At 34.9% G+C, this 12,415-nt stretch overlaps 1 protein-coding gene across 13 annotated transcripts in view; it reads left to right on the top strand.

Moving 5' to 3' along the window:
* Positions 1 to 12,415, top strand: part of Mlip (muscular LMNA interacting protein) — a 230,014-nt gene that overhangs the window by 200,753 nt on the left and 16,846 nt on the right. The gene's annotated exons all lie outside the window — the stretch shown is intronic.

The following is a 12,415-nucleotide window of genomic DNA, read 5'->3' as shown; positions in this document are numbered from 1 at the left end:
CAAAAACTTTTCTTTTTAAAGTCATTTCCTGATTTGTGTTTCTCATTTTTCATTTTCTAACACCAATGTGGAGATGCCAAGAAATGTTCTGAAACTTTACAATATGCCATTACTAATTTATGTTGTAGTTTTAGTTCAATGGTCTTAAAAAACTTCTTTAAATTACAGTAACTTGATGAGGAGGCACTTATAATTGCAGTCAATTGGCAAAGAAATACTTAGAATTTCAGCAGGTATCTGCAAAATAATATTAACATTGCATTTTTAAATGTGCCTAGCTGTCTCATTAGTGCAGAGTGATGAGATATGTAAAAAGTATGAAGTATTCAGTACCTGGAAAAAAAATATACATATATATACACACATATGCATATATATACATTTGTATTATGTGTTCTATTAGAAGTCAGGTCAATACTATAGGAGGCTTATGTATAATCTAGCTTTTTGTCTTGAGTGCTATATTGTAAGGGCAATGTAGTTAGTACAGATTCTCATATCCTGAAAATTTCCTAAAAAATAATTTATGGATTAAACTGGACCTTCAAATAAATTTTCTTATATAATTCAAAATCTTGTTAAGCATTTATCTTCCAAATTCTTTATAACTAATGAAATACATCACTATAGTTGAAAATCAATCAAGGCCATCTTCCAGGAAAACAGGTGAACAATACTCCTTGGGCCCTGAGATTTGTTTTTTAGCAATAATGTTCATAATGTTCATAAACTCAGTCTAAACACAACCATCTAAAAAGTGAACACTATCATATAAGGAGGAGCGAGCTATTTATATTTTATGCCATCTGTGAAAGCTGAGTGATCAGTCCTGATTAAACGAGGTCTAAAACATACATTGTCTGCCAACAAAGTTCAAGATGACATTTTTATGACTTTTGGTTGTTTTTACCCTTGATCTTGAAAAAAAAAAAGTTTATCAGAGGAGGAAGAATGAAACTTAAAAATTATTTGATATTATTTGAAATTCTCTGTGATTTATTCCTTGTCAATATCCATGAAATCCATTTAGGTATTGAAGTTAATAATTCTTATAATAATGTAACCTGTTTCATTAGAAACATAGACATTGTCATCTATGATAGGGTTATGATTGTATTTTGTAGACATAAATTATAGGAACTAGCCTATTCTTTTGATTTTTAATGGTGTTTTATGGAACTGTTTAACAAAGAAAGACTCAGTATTTCATTTGTATTTTAGTCTTTGCTTGTTCAGATTGTGAAGAGCAATACATAAAAGTCATGTGAATCCAGCCATGGTGGCTAATACCTATAAACCCTGACTGCTTGGGAGGCTGAAGTGGAAGGATCTCTTGAGCCCTTGAGTTGGAAACCAGCCTGGGCAAAATAGTGAGATTCTGCCTAAAACAAAGAAACAAACATAAAATAAAGAAAAAAAGAAGGAAAAAAAAAAAAAAAAAAAAGTAAAAGCCAAACCATGTGAGTTTGGACAACCACTTTCAGTTCACATAATAGCTTTTGTCTTTCAGAGCCTGAGATTAATTGATAGGGAATAAGGAAACATTCATAACCCAAATAATATTATTAATAAAATCACCATCATGGTAATCATCATCTGTAGTAAGACAATATTTTCTAGTGGAAGACTCAATTGCTTAGTGTTGTATATCTACTGCACTTATTAAAATACATGAATCATCCAGTTGAATATGTAGGTTTACCAATCTCATGTTGTTGACATTGAGCCAATACCATACTAATTCATCAAGAATTCTTTTTACTTGAAATTGCTTCTTGTCTGGAATTGTAAAATGTAATCTACCACCCAAATTAACTTTTCTCCAGCACCCTACCATTATTCCCTTACAACTTTACCCACTGGGCTCATCTCCAAACTCAGATCTTCCACCCTTTCCTCTGGAGGATCACACTGATTTTGACCTGTCAGTCTTTCGGGTCCCTCATCAGCAGGAGCTACAGAAGATATCCCACAGGTGGGATCCTTGTGTTGAGTCTACAATGTATTCTTCTAAATTCCAGGAAGTCCTCATGTACTAAGTCCTCATCCATGCTCTTCCCTCCTTTCTTAGTTGCCAGATGTTACACCTCACACAATGGTCTCAGGTGCTTTCATTTTCATTCTGGTATAAACCAGTATATCTATCTTCCTTTCTTTCCTCCAGTGTCATGAAGAAAGTCATTCATTTACTTCCTCTATAATCATTAAAAGTGAGATAGCCCAGTGGGTAAGACCATAATGCTTCTAGTCACTTAATCCAAATTCATTCTTGACCCCGTGCCTTCCAGATGATGATATTGGGCATGTCACTTGGCTTCTGCATGCCTCCATTTAGTCATCTTTAAAACAGATTATAACAGTACCCAACATTTCAGAGTATTATAGAAAAGATGGTGTAATATATACATAAACTATGCAGAACAGTGCCTGAAACAAAACAAGATAGGTTAGATCTTCTTATTTCTAAGCCTTCTGGAATTATTCCTATTGCTGTCTTGAATTTTCATTTGTTTTTTCTCCATAGGATGCTTTCCCTTAGTGTGCAGAAACATCAAACATAAAAACGAAACAAAAGGATCTCTTTGCCCTTTGCCTTGATGATGCTGTAAATCTAGCAATTTCATAATTTTATGTGTCTCAAAATGGTCAATAATAATAATTTTTTCCTTCTCTATAAGCTAACTCTTTAACCCATTCTTGAAAGTAGTCCTTTATCTCCACCACTCCACTGACATTGTTCCAACAAGATTAATCTTGTCAGGAAATTCTGCTTCAGGTCCTCGGTCCTCTGTCTCTTTTATCCCTGTCTAGTAGTTCATGCAGTTGATCATTTGCTCTTGAATATTGTCCTGACTCTACTCCTGGGATAGATTACATTCCAACTTCCTGACAGCACCTTCTTTGTTTTCTGTTCTTCTACTTCTTATTTCTAATTGCCTCACTTCAGATATTCGCCAGTTACAGGCCTCAGTAATTATCTGAATACTGATAAGTCTCAAATCCACATTTCCAATTTTGCTTCTCCACAGAGATCCAGTTTCTCATCTTTAGCTGCTTGCTTATCACTTCCCTGGATGTCATGTTGTCACCTCACATTCATTTTACCTGAAACCAGTTCTGCATTGGCTTCCCTACTTCTGTCATTAATATCATATTTCTAAATTTCCAAGCTCAAAACTAGATTTGTCTATTATGATTCATGCTTTTCTGCTTTGTCCTCACAGCTAGTCATTCACCAAGTCAAACGCTTTCCTCTTATGCCATGCTTCTCATATTATCTCACACTATTCTTCATTATTATTCATCTTACTTTAAACTGATCTACTTATTTTCCTCCAGGCATGCCTTGAGCATGTTCAACTCCTCATTCTACCCATATAAAACACTTTCCTACTTTTCCCCTTATTGCTTTTCTCTCTCTATCTTTTTCTTTCCTTTTAATATGGGATTTGCTAAATTGTCAAGGCTGGCCTTGAACTTGTGATCCTCCTGCTTCAGCCTTCTGAGGAGCTGGGATTACAGATATATGCCACAGCACCTAGTCTTTTTTTCCTTAATGGTGCAAATCATTGTTGTACTTTATGACCTAGTCAAATTATCCCTCCTTTTCAGTGAAGTTTCTCCATGTATCGACATTGAAAGTGGTCTTTTTTTTTTTTTCCACTTTTCAAATACTGTAATACTTGCCTGTGACAAGGCATCTCATGCATTTTATAGGTCATCCTGTAATTTGCCTGTTCGTTGCGCATGTCTTGGTGTCCATCTAGGATGTGATACATTTAATAAGGTATTCCCACCTTTTAGACATGGCAACAAATATGTTAATGGCAAATGAATGCTAAAATGACAAGGTGCTTTTGGAGCACCTTGATATGGAAGCATAGGTGGGGTCGGGATGTGAAGGCAGGAGGTATCTGAACTCCCTCTGCTATTTATGGACTCTGGTGTCTCCTGGGGAATTCTCATTTGTGTCTGGTGTCTGACCACCAGTTGGATAATACCTGGCTGCATCTTTTTTTCTTCACCTGCATGACATGCCTACATGGGCTATTTCTGTGCCCCTCAGCATTCATAGGAACACATTGTCACTGTATGCTGGAAACAAGTAAACTCTTTGCAGTTATCTCACAACCATCATTTTAGAAGACCTACATATTCTCCTCTCTGTTCCTACTCCCTTTGCCAGAGGGACTCTCCAAAAGGGTCTATATTTTTATGAGTTCATCTACTACTTAAAATTCATTTATAACCCTGCATCAATACCTTCTGCACTGAATTTGTTCTTCTTGTCATATATGGACATGCACAGAACAGGGAAAAATTTGAGTCACCTGTGCACATGTTCCCAGCCGAGGTTAAACAGGGCAATGCTCTGCTTTCTTGTCTCAGCTATTACACTGTAAACAGTAATGCTTTGTGTGATCTACCTAGTACTATTTTTGTTTGTGTGTATTTGCTTACTAATTTTGTTATTTAAAATGAACCTGAAATCTGGGGTTGAAGTGCTGTCTAGAGTTCCTACAAGCCAAGAGGAGCATGTCAGGTGAGGCTTTTAATTTTTAAGCATGAATTACAGTACCATAGGCTGTGAGTTGTTAATAAAAATGACATTAAAAAAATGTTTTGAAACAGAACCATATATAAAACAAGTTTTGTTGATGGTTTGATAAAAATATGAATACTGAGAATAAATTGTATTTTTGTTTGGGCTTCTCTTTATCAAATGAAGAAGAGAATTCACCTATATAATAGTTACCTTTGGAGGTGGTTCCAAGACAAGACAAGGAGAGGGATCTCATAACGGGTGTGTTAGCAAGCAAACCACTACTGGGAACTGGAGCTTGATCTTAGGTGGGGGAACTTTGAAAAGCCAATGGAGGACACAGCTCAGAACTTTGCTATCAGAAAAAAGGGAAGGGAAATTCTGACAGTCACTAGTTCAGGGTTGTTCCCTTGTTCCTGAGAGGTGGGCAGCATAAATCCCCAGAAAATGCCCTAAGGCAAGACAAGCAGAGGCAGGTAGTTTGAAGTTCAGGGACTGGATGGAGATAAACAGATCCAAGATGACATAACTGGATCAATGATTTATATGTGTGTGTGTGTGTGTTTATACATACACAAATATACATATGTATATTTTCTAATCTCATGTTTATGATTAAATTTGAAATCCTGGCTCCTACAAATCAAAACTTTGGCTATCGAAATGTAAGGGTATTTTCTTCATTTTTGATATGTCAGGCATTGGGCTATGCATACTGCTGAAATGATGAAGAGCACAAAAGAACAATGCACCTGAGTGTGTGGGGTTACAATCTTAAAATTGTTTCTCATTTCTAGTCATTTTTCAAATTTTCCCTCTGTCTTGCAATGCATTTAAATTTTTTTTATTTTCAAAGATAGTAAAGCATCAGGTGCAATACATGTGTTTATGTCTAGATTAAGGCCCTCAGAGTCTTCCTTGTTAGAAAATTCAGTTATCTTAGAAAGATGACTCTTGATAGGTACCATTAATATGTTGCATCAGGCATCTCAACTGCCTTCTTGGCCCTCAGGTGAGAAAAGTTATATACACATAAAGTAAATAGTTTATCCCTCTCCATAACTTTGATTCTTTTCTCCATCTATCCTCTAACTCATTTCTTCTGTCTTCTATTCATAATCTTGGACGTATAGCTGTCTTCTTAAATCAACCCCAAATTCCAATTCTTCTGGCCTGCTTTAAATATTCCAACTTAATTATTCTGGCTATGCACTGTTTCCTCTTTTCTCATCCTAACTACACACCCCTCTTATTATTATTATTATTGTTTTTAAGCTCAACTACAGGTTCTGTAGACAGGAAGTTATCTGGAGTCATCTCTTACTGTTTTCTCCCTTGAGTTCCTACTCTGCCAATTTGCATCAGCTACAAACAAGAAAACACATGACCAGTCTATGTATAGAATCTAGAGGTGTGGGGACTAAGCCTTCACAGTCAGGGTGACTTTTCTGATCTGTTGGCAGGAGAAAGGCTAGGATTTCCGAAGCAGGAAGTCTCTATTTACTGTGAAAGCTTGAGAGGTTTTACAAGCAAGAATAGGATCTTTATAGACAGAGAGACAGCTTTGAAACCCCAGGAGAAAATTCACAGGCATCCTTAAGGACATCTTCTCTTCAGTTAAAAAAAAGTTTATTTTGATACCTAGTTTGTGATCATGCAGCCATTTTATTTTACATTCAGTTGTATAAAAATGCATTATCATTGAGCCTTGTTTGTCACAATACACCATTTCATTTTGAGTCTGCTCATGTCCCATGAAAGAGATGAATAAGGATAGTGGAGTTCTGTGCAGATATATCATCCCATATGTTCCACTGCTGTTAAATCCTATTGTATATTTTTAATGCAAGGGATAGCTTTCAATTTGAATACTTCAGTGCTTTTCTTTGGAACGGGCTCTAGAAAAATCCCTCCTACTATAACTTTCACTTCAGTGCCAGAGAGAGTTGTTCAACCATCTCTCTTCTCCTCACCCAGAAACCCTCAGGACACTGACCATACCCACTGCCACTTGTGAGACCTCCAAGATGCTATCATTGCTGAGGTCAGGACAAGACCTTGATGTCTCTTGTATAGACAGGAAAATGCCTATTTTTATGTGAATGATTATATATCTCCATCGGTCTGGAGTATTTTAAAAATATATACTAATATGTGTTTTCTTTTTTTTTAAAAGGAATTTTATTTTTAAAAAGTTTTTTGAAACAACATGTCTACCACTATAATAAAGTATTTCAGTCAATAATTGTTTTAAAAATGATTTGACTTTAAATATTTTTAGTGTCCATTTTCATTTTCAAAAGTGTCATGATTTTATTAGTAACTCTGAAGTCACTTTACTTATAGTGAAATGCAAGTTGAAATTCATCTGCAGGGTCTTTGTAATAAGGCATCATTTGCTGAATTTCTTTTGTTGGATTTAATGTTTTATGCCTGTATTTGAAAAGATAATTCAAACTCTTGCTTTTAGGCTCCTTCCTTGTAAAATGGCAACAAAACAAAACCCAAAACAAAGCAAAACAAAACAAGTGGGGGGAAATCCCCTCTATTCTAGAATTTTTGCAAGTAAAACTTGTGTTCTAACTTAAATACTAAATTTTATACATCTTCAGCATCTGTTTTTATTAGTAGATTTTGGTGCTGGATTGCAGAAAAATCCACCAACATAACTTGTAGGACATTACTCTCATTTTAAGTGCCTTTTCCTTTTTATTACAACATATAATGCTTTCCGATTTATTCACATATGTATTCCCTTTTATTTCCATTTCTCAACCTTCTTTCTGTCCCCAGAGAACTATTCCAAAGCACTTGATGTGTATTTTTTTTTCTTGCTTTTGTTTGTGAACTTTCTTTCAAAAGTTGCCTTGATATTTTGTATGCATATAACTTAATTTACATAAATGCTTTGTCACATACTTCATTCTTTTTTCAGTGGGTTTCTGTCTCCACTACAGTTGTAGAGCTTTGGATTTATTTAAAAAATTCTGACTATAGGACCTAAACTGGGCCAACTGCGTTAGAATTATGTGAGAACTTTAGATAAATGCAAATTCCTGACCCCACTTAAAATTTCTAAATTCAGAATGTCAGTGGACTGAGTGACTACAAAGTTTTTTACTTCATAGAAAATTCTGTGCTTTCCTTTGAAAAAAAACTTTCCCTCTTTTGCTTTTAAATTCTGTAATGGTTCACTAAGGGAATGAACTTTATTATGAAAAATAACTTGAAAAGGAAATTATTTATATTTACAGGTTGATAAGTGCTTGGTTATAATTGACCTTTTTTTTTTTTTTTCTCATTAAACCCCCAGTAAGGGAGGGGTGAACAAAGATGGGCAACAGTTATTAGGTATAGATCAATAGGAGAAATAAGTTCTGGTGTTTTTTTGCACAGTAGGGTAGTTATAGAAAAGGATAATGTAAATTTATCAAATGTACAAAAAGATACTGTACATTTCAAAAAAACCTAGAAGAAAGGATTTTGAGTCCTTTTCCACAAATAAATGATAAATATTTGAGGAGGTAGACATGTTTACCCTGATTTGAACATTCCACAATGTACACATGCATTGAAACCTCACAATACCTCACAAATATGTAGAATTTTTATGTCAATTTTAAAAAATTAAATGCTAAAAAAAATTAAAACAAACCAGTAAATAAGAGGAAACATAACTGTTAAATAGTGTACTCATTAGCTTAGGTAACAGATTTTTATTAGAGTTTTTTTTAAATTAAGTAAGTTATAAAATGTTGGGTTGAGTTCATAATTGATTTTGTCCACATGCGTGTTTAACATTTACAATTGGACCTAAGTGTTTAGACTTCCAGTAATTGTGGACTTATTGAATCAAAGGCATACATATTTTATTTTCCTGTGTACTTCTTCAATTACTAAGTCATTTCTATGAAAAAAATTACCACAGCTTCCCCCTTGTACTTTCAAATGATTTATTCTTTAAGAAATTAAAGTGCTTTTTTCATAAAAATATTTTAAGTTACAACAATCCTTCATATTAGAATTATGTTTTTGCTAGGACAGATGAAGCATTTTACTTGAAATGTATTTTATCTTCATAACAATGGAATATTTACCCATCAGTTTCTATGACCCTTTTCTCTGAGCAGTTCTTGAAATTATAGATTACGAATAAAAAAGGAAAAAATGAATAAAGAGGAAATACAACTTGTCTGCAGTGAAAAAAATGGAAGAATGAGTAAAATGCAGGTGTTTTTTTTCTGTCCAATTCCATCCAGTATTTGTTTTTGCTACCTAAAGGACCACTGCACTTATCATAAGCCATGGGTGAGTCATCTATTAGAATAGAGAGGGAACCTACTTAGCAAAATATATTATGAATGAGAAGTACACAGTTCAGTGAATAGGGAAGGGAAACAAACCAGTAGCAGTGGACAGACAGGCACCTACCTTTGCTTTCATCATGTGGTATCAGGAGGTGGCACACCTACTTCCTACTCCAGTGTCTCTGTGAGGTTTTGTGGTAGTAAGGTGCTTTGTGAGCAAGGTAAAAGGACAGAAGGCAGGACATGGTCTTTCATGTCCCAGATGGGTAGGTGGGAAAGGCCCCTTCCCAAATGACTCTAGCCTGCTTCCAGGTCATAGGCATCCTTTCCTGAAACTCTAAATATTTTACCCTGTAAATGTTGATTTCCCTTATTCAATTTCTTTGTCTTCATCTTTTCCTCATACTTATTGGTTTTAAAATTTAATACATTTGTAAAGTTTGCACTGTTAACATTATTGAGAACATTGTAACTGGTATTATCATTACATTGCTATTCAGATAATTGATGCCCTGAATCTATAGAAATTCCAAGAAATGAATTAAAATATTAATATTATAGACATTACTGAGCATGTTTTCTTTTTTTAGTAGCTCTTCTAAATGGAGAATTTTGTTTTCCTCTGAGATTTCTCCTGATACTTTATCAATGATCAATTAACCAAAATAAGATAATTATGATTTATCTAGAGAAGGAAAAACTAGTTACTCCAGCCTTCACCTACTGATTCAAAGGCTGAGGGGGCTCTGAAATAACAATTTGTTTTTATAATGTAAGCTGTACATGTTTAGATTCAGAGATGTCAAACATTTTTGTAAGTATACTTTAAGAATAAAACAAAGCCAGGCATGGTAGCACATGCCCCTAATCCCAGTTACGTGGGAGGCTGAGGCAGGAGGATCACAAGTTCAAGGCCAGCCTGGGCAACTTGTGAGATCCTGTCTCACAAAGAAGTCAAACAACAAAACAAAAATAATATACTGAGGCATCCACTTTACAAAGAAGGTCATCCTGAAATTGGGAGACAAACCTCTTTCTACCTACTTCTTTAATAATGTCTGATGGGCTCTAACTGTAAATACAATTACAAATCATTCTATGTGAAAGGGCCAAGGTAATTTATTTGAGATCATCATAAAGATAAACTATCTTGCTCTCAATTATAAAACACTTATGATAATTTTTGGAAGTAATGGGAACTGGATAACTATTAGGATATGTTAGAAGAGGAAACCTTTGAGGTGGGTGGAATAGAAAAGAAAAACTTTTCCAACTCAAAATGGGTTTTTAATGTTTTGAGATTTTTTTCAGGAAACCAAAGTACAAGCAAGCACTATTTGCTGATGCCAAGTTGTTTTCACAATATGAATTTGTTTAGTGTGTTCATTAGGAACATTCTGTACAAATGGCTAATGCAAATTAATTGGACTTTTAACATTAAACAATGAATATGAGTAGGTATTTTAAGGGAAGCAATTCTGCAAAATGGAAGTATCAATCCTATTTAGTTAGGGTCTCCACCAGAGGGCTAAAAGAGCATTTCAACACAATATATTTCAATAGCTGTCTTAATGGCTGGCATTTGAAACTGGACGTTTCAGGTTATCTAACTACCAGTCATCATTCTTAAAATGTACTTAATGTAATCACAAAACAGTTGACTTAATTTTGTTCCAGGAAACTGAGAACAATCAATTTCTTTTTCATATGTCTCTTTTGCCTGTTTTTGTCCGGCAACGAACACATAGTATCTAAATGAAGGATTTCATTGTGACATTTTTTTTTTTTTTTTTTTTGCGGTGCTGGGGATTGAACCTGAGGCAGCACTTTACCAACTGAGCTATCTCCCCAGCCTGCTCATTGTGACATTTTTAATAAGATCATTTTAAAAATTAAGAATTTGCTAGTTGGAAAGAGATGTGTGACTGGAGACAGGCAGGATGGCATTTTTGGTGAGGCAAAGTCTACTTTGAGAAAGATGATGTTTAAAGCTCTTATGTAGGTCCCCTGAAATTTATTAATTTTGTGTATATGTTATAGGCATAGGGCAAACTCCTGCCATCAGTCGGCACTTTGTTCAGATGTAGGCACCACAGACAAGTGGACTCCTTGCACTTCATAGCACACAGCTGCCACTGTCCATTCAGCCTTCATCCCCAGGTTCTTGAGGAGCAGAGCTTGGGACAGTAGATCAGGTGTTTTTGTTTTACTGAGGGGGTCTTTTCAGAAAAGCATCCTGTGACAGGGAGTAATCCTAATTGGAAAGGACAAAGAGGTGGACAAATGGAGTTTCAGGTTAAGGTCAGCCTTGGCCTGATTCACAGTCAGAGAGATCTCTGCATAAATTGCAAAGTTATCTACACCTGTGGCAAAGAAACTACCCTTGAATGCTTCATACCGGTCATTGGCTGTGGCAGTAGTGTGGGAGGGCAGGACACCCTCTCAGCAGAGAGGAAGCCCTGGAGAAGGCATTTGTGATCACTGAAATAGAATAAAAATTATGATGGAGATATTTTATCTTTTCAAATTCAGTCTATGTATATTTTGTTAGTACAGTGGCCTAATTTATCCAAATGCTATTACTTAGCATTTTTATGTGTTTCATATTAGCCTGTACCATATGAAATTGCCACTGTTTGGTTCTTGACCTACAAAATCTTCAATTTCATCATTTGGTGTAGCTTAACCTAATTGTTTATCTCAGTGCTTAAATTCGTTCTGTTATACTTTTACTTACCTCATGCAAACCAAAGCCATGTATACCATGCTGTCCTGGCAGAACCAAGGAGAATCTTCTTTTGAAATTCCAGGGTCAAGTTTTCCTCTGTTGCTATATCTTGCTTAACATGACCCTGTTTTACTCCTTTCACTAAAATATGAACATAAAATTCTTTTAGATTGTTCAATTAGTTGAAGTTTACCCACGTGGTACTGATGAAAGCACAACTCATACATTTTATCTACAGTCATCAAATAATGATGGCTATACACGCCATGTGTTCTATGAATCAAATATAAGTCTTTTTTGGGGGGTAAGAAAGATCTCTGTGGGTCTAGGCCCTTAGGTTACATAGAACTATTTATTTAGCTCCAGTTGAACATTAGAACCTTTCTTAGCCACATGAAAGCATTCAAGTGAAGTGTAAGTCTGCTCTAAAGACTTAAAGTATTAATCAAACATTAGAACATACAATATTTGGAGGCTATATTTTTAGGAATAAATGTTCACAGTAGTCATATCTTTTGGTTAATTCACTTTTTAATCAGTATACAAGGTCTTTTTATCCTTTATGATTTTTTCCCTTGAATTCCTATTTTTAAGATAGTGAGATTTCTTTTTATTTTGATGCATATTCAGGTTTTATTTTAATGCATATTAGAAAGATAAGTCATTTTCCTCCTTTGACTTTCAGTTACCTACGACTTGTTTTTATGTCTCTTCTTGGCCACTCTTTTCTGAGATTGGTGAGTTTTTTTTTTTTTTTTTTTCCTGATATTGACCTTTTAAAAATTGCTTTGGTGCTGGGGATTGAACCCAAGGCCTCATGTATGCTAAACACATGCT

The sequence above is a fragment of the Sciurus carolinensis genome, chromosome 7, assembly GCF_902686445.1.
Source record: "Sciurus carolinensis chromosome 7, mSciCar1.2, whole genome shotgun sequence".
NCBI lineage: Eukaryota > Metazoa > Chordata > Mammalia > Rodentia > Sciuridae > Sciurus > Sciurus carolinensis.
Note: the sequence above shows the minus strand (reverse complement) of the source record. Positions and strands in the feature narration are given on the sequence as shown.